We start from the raw sequence: 15,449 nt of genomic DNA, 5'->3' as shown, positions 1-15,449 counted from the left end.
GGTGGAGGAGTGCGCTCTACTGAGTGCCACTCTAGTTTGTAAAGATATGGTCGTGTGTGCGTGCGTGTGTGTGTGTGTGTGTGGACGGGTGGGTGACTGTGACTCTGTCTGATGCGGCCTGTCAGGTGTGACCATGCAGTGCCCAGTGGGAGAGGATGGAGGTGACTCAGACGGACACGGTAGGCTTGTTTCCACCACTGGAAAATGGCGGGGTGTGGACGAGTGAGGTCATGAGAGACAGATGACCGAAATACTTTGTGTGTGTGTGTGTGTGTGTGTGTGTGTGTGTGTGTGTGTGTGTGTGACACTTGACCAAGCTGTTTGCTTTGTGTCTGTGTTTGGTGTGTCAGGGGGGTAACTGACTGTACTGACCGAGTTTTGCTGCAGCTGTTTAGGCGCGACACTTGAAAGTGAGTTTGATTTTCCTCGTCGTGTGTGAAACCATGCACACATATTTCTGTGGCTTTGTATGTGCGTTGCAAGGCAGCAGTGGGTCTATTTTTAGCTCGACCTGATGATGTGTTCACGTGTCAGTCATGGACGCTCAAACAGTAGAGACAGGGTCCTTCAGGCACTTAGGTACTGGTATGAACCAGTGTTTCCCCCACCATTATTGTGGGGGGGCTCCCGCCCCTCCAACGGGACACATTTAGAAAAATCAGCTATGCACAACTGAACGAAAAACACATTCCCCATTTTGATAAGCCTGATTCATAATGCTGAGATAAAATGTTCTGGAATTTTGAAAACAAGTTTTGTTTTGGAATCATGTACCTGCTGTTTTAGACCCGGTGCAGGCCTCTTTGTCACGCACTGCAAAGCGATCTACCTGAATTTAGATTTCATTCTTTTCCTCAGCACCGTGATCAGATGCTGACGTGTAGATAGGTGGATAATGAGCACAAAGTGCACATTATGCATATCAAATTTGCTCTATTAACAACAAACGAAGAAACAAAACAGGAAAGGGTACGGCGACCTTGCGACTGAATTAATGGAACATGAATTTTAGGATGTAACCACTGTTCCCCTGAAGGAGGGACACCGGTGGTTCTGCCCTTTCCTAGCCTGTCCGGTTCCCAGTGAACAGCAGCTGTTCAAATGGGCCCCAGCAGGTCGGAGCCTCCGAGCCTGCCGAGAGTCATCAGTGTTCTCAGGCATGACAGAGATGAGTCAGGGAGCTGTGGCTATAACCTTGTGTCTTATGATACCCAGTAAGTTTCTCTTTCAAATATACTACATGGTCTGAAAAGAATAATGTTTTAAGATCAGTACCCTTTCATTAGCAGCGGTTTTCATTCATTTAAACGGGGGGCAAACCCAAACTTACTCACATTAACATTTCCTCCAATTTTCTTCCGTTCATTCACACCCATCACCATCCATCCCGTCTCTCTCCCCTCCTGTTGGTTTTTAGCCGTCTAATGGCCCCTCTGCATTATTTACATCGCAGGGCTATTTTCAGACACCTTCAATTATGTACATTCCGTTTCTGAATGAGGCCGGCGAGCAACCAGGAAGTGTTTCGATCGCTTTACTGATTCCTTGCTTGTGTGGACTGACAGCACGGTGTGTTTTCCCGCCTGTTCTGTCTCCGGGCAGATGTGTGGGGCTCGTGGCCCTGTGTGCCGTAAAAGTTTTTTTATTTACAGTATGCAAATATCTGTGTGTGTGTGTGTGTGTGTGTGTGTGTGCCTGGTAGCCTGATGCCATGTGTTCCAGTAATACTGTAGAGATCAATTCTCTCTGTGTCCATTAGTGAAGCCGTCTGACCCTGTGGGATAAGCATGGAACTGGATGCCAGCGCTGTAGCAGCCTGACACAACGTGTGCTCTCATCCATTAAATCCCTGTCTGCCCTTTTGTCTCTCTCGCTCTCTCCTTCTGTTTCACCCTTCTCCTCACCCTCTTACGATACTCTATAACACTCTATGCATTCAGCCTTTTCCCGAGATTTGCGTCCTCATTCACACGGTTGAACGGTCCCTCACCCGGGCTGTACACTTTTACACTTTTTACTCTCGAGAGAACAGCACAATGCACAATTAATGAGCAGGTAGGAGTTAAAGGTCTTGCTCGTCACGTCTTTACAGCATTCATAAAACATGAAGCACATCACTGGCACATCCGCTGTGTCAGTGATGTTGACAAACTGAAGTGAGAGACGCTGCGACACGCTGAAAAGATATGAAACATATGTTATGTACCTTGGATTCATCGCGTTCGTTATTCATTACCTACGTAGCACATATAAGGTTTTCTTGATCATTACCGTCCAAGTTTCCCCATTGGACGTTGCCCTTTTAGAATTAATTCCAAACTGTTTCTAGTACGTCCTCAGGGGGGGAGGCAATGTTGCCAAGTTCATTTCTTTGTTGGTACATTTTCCCGTACAAAGACTTTTGTTTCTTCACTCAAGCTTGTCTCTGCGCTATCATTTTGCATGTGATATAGCCAAAATCACAACACGGGCTGTTGTCTTAAACATATACATCATGATGATTTTGTCAAACAAAATTGCACTTATAAAACCCCAATGTTGTCTTTTGAAAAGTATATATATATATATACATATATACATATATTAGTATGATATTTTTTTAATATTACAAAATAAGTTATAATGAAAAGCACAGTATTATTTTCATATTGTACAAGTACATTGTTTACTTTGGTAAAAGTACGAAGCAGCTTGTGATATAATGCACTTAAATGTATCAAAGTGAGAAAAGTAAAAGTTCTCATCGTTTGGCCTTTTTCAAAATGTAAAACCCGGTATTTGCGATTTGACTATATCTCATCTATCAATAGAGGTCATTTTGTATGAATATCGTTTTTTTTGCTATTCTCAAATATTTATCGTCATATTGCACAGCGCTAATTTTGACTCATTATAAAACCGACTTGTACGCAGCATTTTAATGATGATAGTGCAGGTATCATTTAAACTTCAGTGTAGCTGATCATTTAGAAATAATAATTGACTACTTTTTATGCTGCTGGGTGATTTAATCCTAACATTTAATCACATTTTGTGGTATTATATATTTTGTATGAAAATTGTCAGCTTATAACTAAAACGGCCATCAGATAAGTGTGAAATTCAGTGCACTTTGATCCTCAAAATTATAGATTTGATTAAGGATTCTATTTATTATCAGAGTGGAAAATACTTGGACCTCAGTTATCTTGTGCTGCATTAACCACATCTGCACATCCCAAGACTCCTGAGTTTAAATGAGGTGAACACGACAACCACTTCACATAAAATCATGGTGCATTAAATTGGCTCACTGATAATGAAAAAAAGTGTCCTGTGAGAATGTGTTTTGTTTTAACAAAGACTGACTATAGGTGAGAGAGACAGGAAACAGCAGATGGCATTCATTACTCATGTGCAAACAGGTAAAACTAATCCATACTAATGTTTTAATATCTCATAAAACCCCGGTGAGGAAAGGAGATGGGAAAGAGAGAGAATGGGGAAGTAAAGGAGAGAGTCAACGTGATTTGACAGAGACATTGACTGGAGTTGGTCCCACCCAAGTTTTACTTCCCCCCCCAAACAAATCAGCCACTGTTATGACTAAATGCTACTGTGTGAGGTCCATTTATTGTGATATGAAATGATGTAAATATATAATAAGCGATGTGTTACAATAGACACGTGTTACCGAGCGTGACTGTGGTCCCCCATTGGGTACAGTCACTTACTGCAAAAGACGCCGACATGTTTTTGATCACTGAGCGGCTGCCAGAGGAAAAAATAAACAAAAAGGATCCAACTCAACGCTACGTGAACAAACCACAAAAGAAATCAGCGGAGTCTCGGCTCTCGTTTTCCCATTTTCCAAAGGCCCGACTCCCTCCTACCGTCTCCTCCTCAAAGAGATTAAGTGATCACATACTTCAGGTTTGGCTCATTAGCGGACGACTTGCCCGCATATGAGTTTTAATGAGCTCTGCAGCGGGGGAGCGCGACCAAGAGCTTGTTAGGGTTCGTCAAGGCCCGTGTTAATTGCTCCATCGCGCCGTTCGTCCAGTGTCTGTGGTGACGTGCGGCCTCATCGACTCGGCCAGGTATCTCACATCGGACCCTGCCTCGATTGTTTTGCTCTCTCTCCCTCCCCGTCTGTCTGTCCATACAGGCACATTATATATCTGCCTATTTGTGTCTTGACACACATGAATGCACGCCCGCGTCCACAAAAGCTGACCTTTACGGGCAAGTATGCGCGCATGATGCAGAGCTGCGACTCAAATGGGAAGGGGTCGTCTTCTGCTAAGCTACGAAAACTGGGTACTTGTCTGCTTAAATATCATTCAAGGCAAAACACAAACAACCAAGTAATATGCAAATATCCCCCAATGTAATTAATGGTTTATTTAACTTGAGTCTTATGGCTGTTCATTCCGGAACACAGTGAATACAGAGCACTCTAGCAGCTCTGGCACAAAAACAAAAAATAAACCAAAACTATGATCCAGTGGCAGAAAGCCCAGTACTGGCTCACCCCCAACATCTAATCAATAAGACTTTTGGGCCAATGGGCATCTGTCAACCAGATCTCTTGAAGAATGGTGCTTTTTTAAGACAAATTCAATTTGAGCAACTTTAAAGGATGATTACGTACAGTAGTGTAGTGGAGGGGTGTACGCAGGTATAGGGCCTATATAGCCACTGAATGTGTATGTCCACTTCTAAATCGCTTCTGACGCGCGTCATTCAGCGGCTGCGAGACAACTTTCTTCCAAGCAGAAGAATGACCTGCCTTACTCCGTCCCTGATTGGCTAGTACTCGTCGCATTTTTTGGCGTTAGGTCGATTAGATGAGAAGTGGCGATTGGTCAGAGTTGGTATAAGAATATCAGAGTCCACCAATCAGAGGCAGGGAAGGGTGGGTCATGCCTTCTTGGGGGGAAAAACATGAAACAAATCGCCGATTTCTTATGACTTGATAGTACCCTAATGCAGCTAAATACGGTGAACCCTAACCCCTGGAACAAAAAAAACATATATTAACCACCACATATTTTCAAGTGTTGAAATAAATTGTATGTGACATATTCAGATATAACCTTGAAATTGAAACTATAGTGAAAGGTGTAAATTATGCAGTGGTGCGGGTTTGATGTCAAAATGACTCAACAGATCTTATTACTGGCTATTTTTTCTCACGCAAGCTGTGATGCGGCTGTAACAAGGGCATCAAAATGAAAAGCAAGAGGTTAAGCAACCATCATGCACAGGTCACGTAAGCACGCGTGGCACGGGCCTCAGGCATGTTACGTCAGTCGCCATGACGTCATCGCAGCTCTTTTTATAGCATGTTGTGACTTCATGTGGTCACAGTTGTTATTAATAACATTCAAAATGTCTCTGTTCTATCCAAGTAAGACGTGAGCAGGAAACTGAAGCGACTAAATTGAATCATTTTTAAAAATACTGTAGTAACACCGATGCAAAAAACCCCCCAAAAACTGTATGGTGTAACTGGTGTTGACTGGCGATCAGATTCTCTCTAGCTCGGAATGATGTGCAGATGAAAGCTTTGGACGACTGGGGATTTAATACACTGATGCACGTTCCCAATTCCCAAAAAGTAAATGTTGATTGCATAATTTCATGGCTTATTGCTATGGAATAATGACATTGTCTGCTTTTATATTGGCACCCTAAGCTTCGCTTTCACTTCACACTCTCTGCCATCAGGCACGAATCTTTCCTTGATTTACGTCACGAAGACGTGTAGCTATGAGTTTCTTTCCCCGGGGAAGTGAGAACAGCGCTAACAGCAATACCACCTGGAAACACTGAAAAATTAAAATTTTAATTAAGGGAAGAAAACCAAATCACAGTCTAGTCCTCCATATAAGGATGCAGGATTTTTATTCATTCCTCTCTGCTGTCTCGTTTGTAAATAACTCCCACATTTGCATTAGCAGGGAGATCGGATGAATCAAAGCAACTGCAGCTAATTTATTCCCAAAGTCGCATCAATAACTGAAAAAAATCCCACGCGAGGAAGTGAGAACAGGCAGGACTAAAGAAGCAGTTTTGGACCAACAACAATGTTTTCAAACTTGTCTTCTTTTTTTTTTTCTTTCAATCTGTATTTATGCAGCTTGCTGTTACACTGCACGGTAGGAAAAGCACAAACAAGGCGTTAATGTTCTACAGCCCTCTGGAAATGATTGAGAAGGACTACAAATTAGGGAAACATTAAATAATAAAAGTGTACACATTTCCCAGAGAGTAGCTTGTGGGAGGGGGAAGCGTGTGTTTGTAAGAAAGAGTGTGTGAGCGTGTGTGCCTGTGCGAGTGCGAGTGCGTGTGTGTGTGTGTGTGTGTGCGTTTGCGCTGCGAGAATCAAAGAGGAAACACTGGGGAGGAAGAGAGTGGAATTAAGGCTTCAGAAATGTGACGAGCCTTATTACATACAAATCAGTAAGACACAGGCACACAGCGGCATGCGCGCATACACAGTCAGAGTGATAAACAGTCTTCAATCCATAGATTTGCGAGTTAATTTTACATATTCAAAAAGCAAACACTAAAAAAAACAAACACAGCAGATGTCTTCACCAGTGAGCAGGGGCCAGCAGAGACCATGACAGCAACAAGGAAGAGCATAAATAACGGCAATCGTGAACTCAGTTTGCGGCGTGCGATGGTGCGACCACAGGCAAGTGAGAAACATGTCACAACTGATGGTATCCTGCTTAACAAAGGTGTGACGTTACTATTCGTTCCCATGGCTCATCAACCCTGAACAATGGGATGGACAACCCTCAGGACAAAACGTACAAACAAATCCTTCGCTTTAATTCCTCAGCCACCCAGTGCGAGCTAAAAAAAAAAAGGGGGGCTTGTCACTGAGATAAGCCAAAGACACATTTACACACAAAAGGAATAAACATACTGACTTAAAGTAAGTGAATGCAGCTTTGGAGGGCAGTTCATGAATAGCAAATGGCCTAAAATACATAAAATAAGAATCACACACACACACACACACACAGTTTTCCTTTAAAAATATATTAACAAGAACAACCTTTTTGGGGCGGAGGAATGCAGAGGTTTAAGAGACCGACTATACAACAGTAGACAACGCCACACCTACACCTGCACACCTACACCATGCTGCCATTATTCCCATAGTCGCACACTTCAAAACGATATATTTTGATTCAATTTGTCCCCCTCACATTCAGTGTCTTGCCGTGCCCACAGCATATGGAGGTCAGGCCGTGTGTTCGCCGGCGCTCTGAAGATTGGTATGATCCCCTAGAACCGGGTCCCCCCCTGCACAAGCGTCCTGCACCTAATTATATTCCGGACATAACTCTGGTAATGTGTTTTTGACAGTGCACAGCACACTGCACCTCGGTCCCGGCACCGCAGCCATGAATTGATTTCGCACACTCACCAGCACCCAAAATTGCCACTTAACAGCCTTCTAGCTCGGAGCCTTTGATCTGCCACTTGATCAATTTTCTGCCCTGTCAAAACCCATTAGCCAGTCACGGCCTCGTACAATGGTGTCAGGAGCCGGAGAGGAACACCGACGGTATCGCCGAACACAGATCATACGCCAGTGTAAACACGCGGACCAGACGGACGCGGCATGACCAACTCACTTTCACAGATGAAGAGCAGCACAAAGAGGAATCTCTTTTCTTCCCCCCCCCCCTCCAATATTTGACTGAATATTGTAGTGCAGGGTCCAGTTATCAAGTTTGGTTCTCTGACCTAGTTTTTAACTCATGTTTGGCCTTTTTTTGTTGTTGCTCATGTTGGATTCAGTTGTTATTGCTTCTTTTTTTTGCCTATAGAATGTGTAAAATGCCGAACTGCAGAAAGGAAGCTGCTCTGGTTATATTGTGTATAACCAGAGCAGCTTCCTGGCCAAGGCCACACATGGTCAAACACTCACCTGACTAGTTTGCGGCTCACATTTGTTGTTTTCATTTGCAGTCAACCACACTCAACTTATTCACTTTGTTTTCTGCAATGTTTATTTGTTTTAGTCTGCTATGTTAATCCTTTGGTTCTTTCTTCTGTCTCTGAGTTACCGTGAGCGTCTCTTCCTGGTTCCCCCAAAAGGCGTGGCTGAGGACACCTAAATGTTGGAACCAGCTGATTGGGCCAAACCAATCGCTGCCATACCATGGGGGGTATTTGGGTTATGGGTCTAGGTGGTTGGCGTCCATCTTGTCTTCCCCTTGTGTATTATTCGGTTCGGCCAAACCAGTGTATACTGTATGTCCCCTCCTGTGGCATTGTGGGATGTCTGTTTGTTCAGTTAACAACTCATTCATGTGGTCGGTGTCTTTTGTATAGTTATAGTTTGTCGAGCTCTTTTACAGGCCTAGCTGTTAAATTGTTGTTTACGCACAAACACAAACCGTTCTGTGTGACGACGTGCGTCTGCCTTCATACCACATGAGCTAAAAAATTGTTTTTTAGTGGGAGGACGATGAAGACAGTGTATCTAATGACTCACCTTTTCATGGTAATGAGCAGAGATCGTTTGAGCTTCAGGTGGCAGTTTAATTGCCCAAACGACCTTAAAGAGACATGATGGAGTAACTTGACGACTGATGGAGACTTATTGAAGCGTTAAGTGTCACCGACAACAAGGTTAGAGAACTCAAGTGGAAGAAGTGTCACTTCAAATCTTTTTTAGAAGCTTTCAACTTGGGTCTCATCCTTTTTCTTCGTTACATAAACAACAAACTACTTAATGTAGATTTACGTAGCAATAGATCGTATCTGGTCAAGTTCCTCCGAGTCACATGTATGTTTAAATCTTTAGTTACACAGACAGATGCAAGGATTATATGGGGGCTGTATGAGAGAACGCAAATGACCGCAATTGTTGCTGCAGTCCCTTCCCAGAACCTTTATGAATTTCCATTGTTCATCTGTTGCTGACACCCTGAGTGAGGCCAGAGTCACACTGGTGTGGCATCTTGTGCAGACAATCCTGTATCTTGTTTCGTGTAATGTCTGATATGTGTTCTATAAATGACTCAGCTGCAGTACGTTGTATGAGCATCCGTGTGTGTGTGTGTGTGTGTGTGTGTGTGTGTTTGTGTGTGTGTGTGTGTTTAATCAGAGGGGAGCCAGACAGACCCATACATTAGCATTACCCACAAATCAATAGGCCTCTGTCTCCTGTTGCGAGGAGACTGAAGTACCGAAGTTCATAAGTTTACACGCATGAGAAACAGATGGATCTCTGCGGCAGAACAACCACGGCAGGAGAAATGAATTTTCCTCTCATGTTTTTTTGACACAAATAATGCAAAGGGCAATGCAGGTCAAACCTATTTCGTGTCTGGCAAATACTGTGTAATTAACTGCCGTGATTAGGGATGGCACCGATGACAGGTTGTAAGATGAGAGGGAAGAAGGGGCGACGTGGGCGTTTGGAGAGAAAGAGAAACAACATGTAAAAAGAAAAAGGGGAGGGCAAGAAAGGAGGACAAGGCTGTTCCAGCTTTTTCTAACAGCTGTAGCAGTTCAAACTCAATCTCCATCAGTTTATAGGAAACAGGGCTCCAGACGTTTTTCCACTGCTGTCCCGGCAACGGTCCCCCCAAAAAACAAATTCAACCATGAATCCATCCATTCAAAAACTTCCCTTTACTTTGTTATTATCACCGATAGTTGCTGTAGTTGGTATAACAGAAACACAAATCAAAGTAGAGGAAACGCTTTCAGATGTATTTCGCTCCGTTCGACAAAAAACTGAAAAGTTATCTCCACCTAATAGAGATTGGAGATGCTGCCTTCAGTAAACATTTGTACATGACAAATTGTGCCTTTGCAACAGCTTTCATATTTGTGCAGAGCACAAATTAAATTTTTTAAATGCCGTACATCTCTGATCAATGCTGTGCCGCTGACAAGCAGCCCAGAGCCTTGATGCTCGAAGAGCTGAGCATAGCGCGGGTTTATCCAACGTGTCGCAGAGTCTAAATTGCACCAAATGTGGGTCCTCCGCCGTGCAGCCCCCGAGTTTGAAGTTGATTGGATGAACGGTTTGAGTCGTGCCGAGGAAAGACAGACAGACAGACTGACTCTTGCTTGCTAGATTAGTAAATCTGATTTGATTGGATGACATTATACTGCAAGCTGTGGCGTCTTTTCTGCTTTCTAAATGTCTGCAGCCTGCTTTTGGACTTTTTCCGCCCTTAATTTGACAGGATAGTTGGGTTAGAAAGGGGGGGAAGACCTGCAGGACATCATCAAAGGTGGGATTTGAACCCTGCATCGAGGCATAAACCTAGAGGTGAATGTGAGCCTGCTCTATCCACTGAGCCACCACCCACGTTTACACTATTGCTCTGTTTCCGTACGGTGGCCAGGAGAGCTCAAAGCACCCCCAGTTTGAGAGACCACACGCAAATAGACAAAAGCCATACATATTGAGGAAACATCTTCATCAGTGTGAGAACACACGTGCTGCAAAATGCACACAGCACAAGTGACGAAGCTGGCCGGTTAGCTCACAATTTAGCTCATTTGCCAACAGTCAACTTCAGTGACTTCAACAAAGTCACAAGTTGAACAAATCGCTGTTCGTCCCAAACATATTTCCTATTGCCCCTCAAGCCCTGGGAAATATACGACGGATGAATTTTCAGACTTTAACACAGACAAATTAGAAAATTGACATATTTGCATCTTTCTCTCTCTCTCTCTCTCTTGCACGCACGCACACACACACGCACGCACACACACACACACACACACACACCCATCAGCTGTTATTTGATGCCCGAGTCCCATCAATAAAAGATAGGTGATGTGGGAAAGGTGACCCTAATGGAAAATCAAAATGCTGCCACTGTCCGGGGAAAATAGAGCATCGGAGCCCTTGATCCAATTAGTTCTATCTGGCCCCTGATGATTGATGGGTGGAGTAATGTGAGTTAATTTTTTTTCACTCTGATAATTTTATTAGAAAAACTGAGTCGTACACAGGGGAGAAAAGAAAGACGTGGAGCTTATACCTCCATATGTAAGATGTAGTCATCATCATTACAATATCATGCATTACTGTGCATCTGTTTCCTATCACAGCCCATTAAACTCAGCTCAGATAGGCTCCGTTTCATTACATCTGCATGGTTACATCACACTGATACAAAGAAACTACACAGTGCACGCTGCGATTGAGTTCTGTGATAGGACATCCCATTTCCTCCGCTCCCGTTTGTCTACTACAGGAACGTGAAGCAAAGACAGAAATCTCAACAAAATGCTCAAGGTTTTAAAAATGCAAAATATTTTGTTTTGTTATGAAAAAGGGATCTGGGGAAATTAGTGCTAAGGCAGTGAGAGATGGCAGACTTCGCCCCCATTCACGTAACGTTGGCATTTTGCATAAAATTGCGCCATTATGAATGTTCGCATTAACACATTGACAGAGTTACCTGTTTAAAAATAAAGTCTGATCACAAAGATGCCATTTCTCCTTTGCTAGTCTAATATGACACAGCAGAAATAATTAATGGAGGCTTTATTGTTCAGTTTCAAAGAAGTACTGATTCCAAAGCAGCCTCATTATTTCATTATTGAATAATCAATGGTAGTTATCTCGATGAAGCGACAGTGTCAGAGTTGTACTCTGAGAATCCTTTCTTTGATTTGAGTGAGGTGAAGCTCACACTAGTTCCGACTCCACTATCAGATTTATTTTTATAGCTACAGGGAGCCAGACTCCAGTGTGTAAAGACTACAGCCGTTGTTTTTCTCTCTCTATCCGTGCTTCCATCCGCACCACACAATAGCATTTTATCCGAGCTAAATTACACTCTGATTACAGCTGAGATCTGCAGAGGCCTGATTGTTACAGAGTGAAGCTACAGCACAAAGTTGTCTTGATTAAAACCCCTCGAGAGTGGGCAAATGTATATTAGGATTGATAAAAAGCTTTGCCATGACAGTGGCTCAGTTTGTGTATCGCCAGCAAACATGCGCGGCGTCTTCGACACAAAGACAGAAGAAAGGGACGAGAAAAAAAAAGAAAAAGGAAAAAGGACATGAAAAATGCCCCATTTCTGTGTCACGGCCGACTCATCAACTGTGTGAGCCTTTAGCTGGAGAGCAAGAACTGTCAGTGAGATCCCCAGTGGGTCCGCGCTCCGCAAGGGGAGCTGGCGGCTCTGTGTCATTATTCCTCAAAACAATGTGATCGCGCTCAGCGTCTGATCTGCAAACCAGACTTCCTGTGTCACATTCCAGCTGAGAGCATCCGATCAGAACCTCTCCACAGCCCCAACTGACCAGTCAGATCCGGAGCCTGAGTCACCGTTCTGCGGGTTCCTGACAGGGACAAGAGAGTTCAGAGTAAAGTGACCAATGGTGAAGAGAAATAGATATTTTTTTTTACAGATCAGTCGACACATTTTGCCGTTCCAGAGTTTCCGTGTGGTCCGTTCCAGTCTGGGCGTTTTTTTTCTTCTCCTCTGCTTTTTTTTCTCTTTTCTTTCTTCTTCAGTTGTTTTAATGCCATTTCAACTTCCTGCAATTTGTCCAAAAGTCCAGGTTCAGTTTGATCCCGACTGAGACCATCTATTTTGGTCAGACTACATTTTGGTCTGAGGATCATTTCACACAGTTTATCTGGTTCGGACTAAACTTAAATATCTGAAGCTCCGGACCAAACGAAATGGGTGTAGATTTAGTATAAACAAACTGCTTTGTCAGCAAATCATTTGCAGATGATCAATATAAAAGTCTTTATATTGAAAAAACTTAATCATGGTGGCATTTTATTTCTTTCAAAACATATTAGTTGTGTCCATGACCTTTACACGGGGTCGTCGCTGCGTGAGTAACATTTGTAGAATCGGTGTTAAGTACTAATGATGACAAAGGGAAACAGGAGGGCTTCTCGCATAACTTCAGTCTGCACCGCCTGCCATTAATTTGGGTTGTTCCTATTAATATTAATGTAGAATCAACATTCATGCACGCAGCAATGAGCTCTTGCCCGGGAAAAAAAAGGGGCAACAATGTTTTAGATAACTGCGGAGTTAGATTTCAAATCGTAATCTCACAGTCTGATTAAAGACTTGATCACCACCATTGGTTCCAGCACAGTCCGCGATCTGCTCCATTTATTGTCATCATGCTGTGACGAATGCTTCGCTTAGTGAGACGTAGAGGGGGAGAGAGTCAGGCGGAGAGAGAGAGAGAGAGAGAGAGACACGAGGGGATCGCACACAGCGGACATCGGCAGATGCAGAAGGAGAAGGAGAGCGACCGAGAGCATCTGTCTGCTCTCCTCCCGGCGGAGGAACGTTCGTCACCGCAAGCTGCTCAATATGAAACTAGGAGCCAATTACAGTTAATGGTAAAATGAGGCATATGCTTAGATGGCATTGCTGTTCAACTTCTCCCTCAAAGGCAGCGGCAGAAGCAGGGGCGGGAATGAATTATTCTGCGGTCCGCCTGACCCATCCACGCGTGGCTCTGAGAGTTTACCTGCGCTGCACGGGTCACCTGGCACACTTTGCAGAACCACTCAACAGATTGAGCCAGGGAGCATAATAATTAAGACTGTTGCTGCCTACAGGCAGAAGTACAGTACATTGACTGAATGAATTGAGCCCTTCCACAGCGGAGAAGGATTCATCATCGTTGACGTCACACTTCAAGTTTAATAAAACACTTTTTGGGCTGGAGCTAGTCCTGTACTCAATGTGGTTCACTGTAGGTCAATGGCTTGTTCAATATCAATAGATTGTTAGACTGCACATAAATACACCAACGGTTGATTCACCAATGTACAACGCACTGATTCTCCGTCAGATACGGATTACAAAGTGAGCATGAGTAGTCAACGACGTTAACTGGGATCTCGAGATGAAAAGACAATGAAAAGGAACTTTCCATCGCGTCTGTTAAAGCATGTGGATGGCGACGAGTGGTGGCGGTTGCGGCTTTGATTTTTACATCTCCGACATCTCCGTGATTTTAGAATCGGCTGTGAAACGTATTTCAAGTCACCAAGAAAAACATGGATCGAGTGAAAGAGCTAAATCTGAAAAAGAGTGTGAAGGAGTCGAGTTGAGTCCAGAGGAAATCTGAAAGTTGAATCTGGAGAGGAGTGATTTAAAAAGCACAATTTTATGCAGCAGAAAGCGATTGTGTGATTGGGATATTGCCTAAACATACTTGTGTCATGCATAAAGATCATTAAAATAGAGCCTGGGATTTATTTTTTTTAAGCATTGCCACTTTGATGTTTAGGCAAAAATGTAATATATTGCTATGATACACTAATATTGCGGCATACATTTCATCTTAACTGATAATGGCAGGCAAATGTTGTATTGCTCATCTGAAAAAAGTTTTTGATTTCTACTACACAGTAATTCAAACTGTTTACTAAGTTATCTTAGATCTTAAATGTTCTATTCACAAAATTGTTGAAAAGAAAAGCAGCCTGCAGCCATCTCACGGCTGACATTGTTCCACACCGACTCCGATGTCTGTTGACGGATTCTCAACACGTCACACTGTGATTGGTCATGATGAGCTGTCCAATTAATGCGTGAATGAGGTTAAAAGAGCATAAAGAACAATTACAATGAAGAGAGCAGATTTTCGTTTTGAAACGGATGCCGAGGAGAGACCGACGGCGAGGCTGGGGTTTGTGAGGGTGATGGAGGCGTCACTAGCAGCCATATCACTGACCTTTAACTGTGTCAAAAGAAAGGAAGTCTTATCTACAGAATTTAATTCACATGAACGAAAACATATTCAAATGAAAACAGATGATGATATGGAGTTAACTGACAGAGCAGGAGAAATGTTATTTTAAAGGTTCGCTGTTCTCGAGGGAGGAAAGAAGACATTTTGTTCATGTGTCTTCCCTGTTCTGTTGGCTGTGCTGGGTTTACTTCATGCTCCTCTTTCTCAATCACTACTTATTTATTCTTTTTGAGCTTTCTCCCTTCTCAGCAGTGTCTCCTGCCTCATCCACTTTCTTGTCTTCTCTTGCCCAACCTCGCTCGCTTTCCTCTCCCCTGTGTCCTTTCTCATTTCTCATTTCCCTTTTCTTATTTATTCATTTTTAACCGCTTCTGTGTTTGTCACTTAAATGTTGCCGTCTCCACGCGCGTTTCCTCCTCGGTTATGTCCCACTCGTCTCGTCCCCCAGCGGTGCTACGATGAATTCACAATTATTCTGCGCGTAAAATGTCACTTAACTTGCGGGGCCATGTGTATTCCTCCCAACAGCCGGTGCTGCTGCTGAGCATTTTACTCTCACTTCTCTCTTTGAAGTGTTCTCACTTTATGCCGGAAAAAAAAGAAGGTTAACATTAAGTCCACGGCTGCAGTTTTAATGCTGGATGCACGATGCCAATGCAACTGTTTGCACATGGCTACTGTACATACTGCACTGTCTGCAGTGGTTCTGTCAG

The sequence above is a fragment of the Scophthalmus maximus genome, chromosome 11 (genome assembly GCF_022379125.1).
Source record: "Scophthalmus maximus strain ysfricsl-2021 chromosome 11, ASM2237912v1, whole genome shotgun sequence".
NCBI lineage: Eukaryota > Metazoa > Chordata > Actinopteri > Pleuronectiformes > Scophthalmidae > Scophthalmus > Scophthalmus maximus.
The sequence above is the reverse complement of the archived record's forward strand: the minus strand, read 5'-3'. Positions refer to the sequence as shown.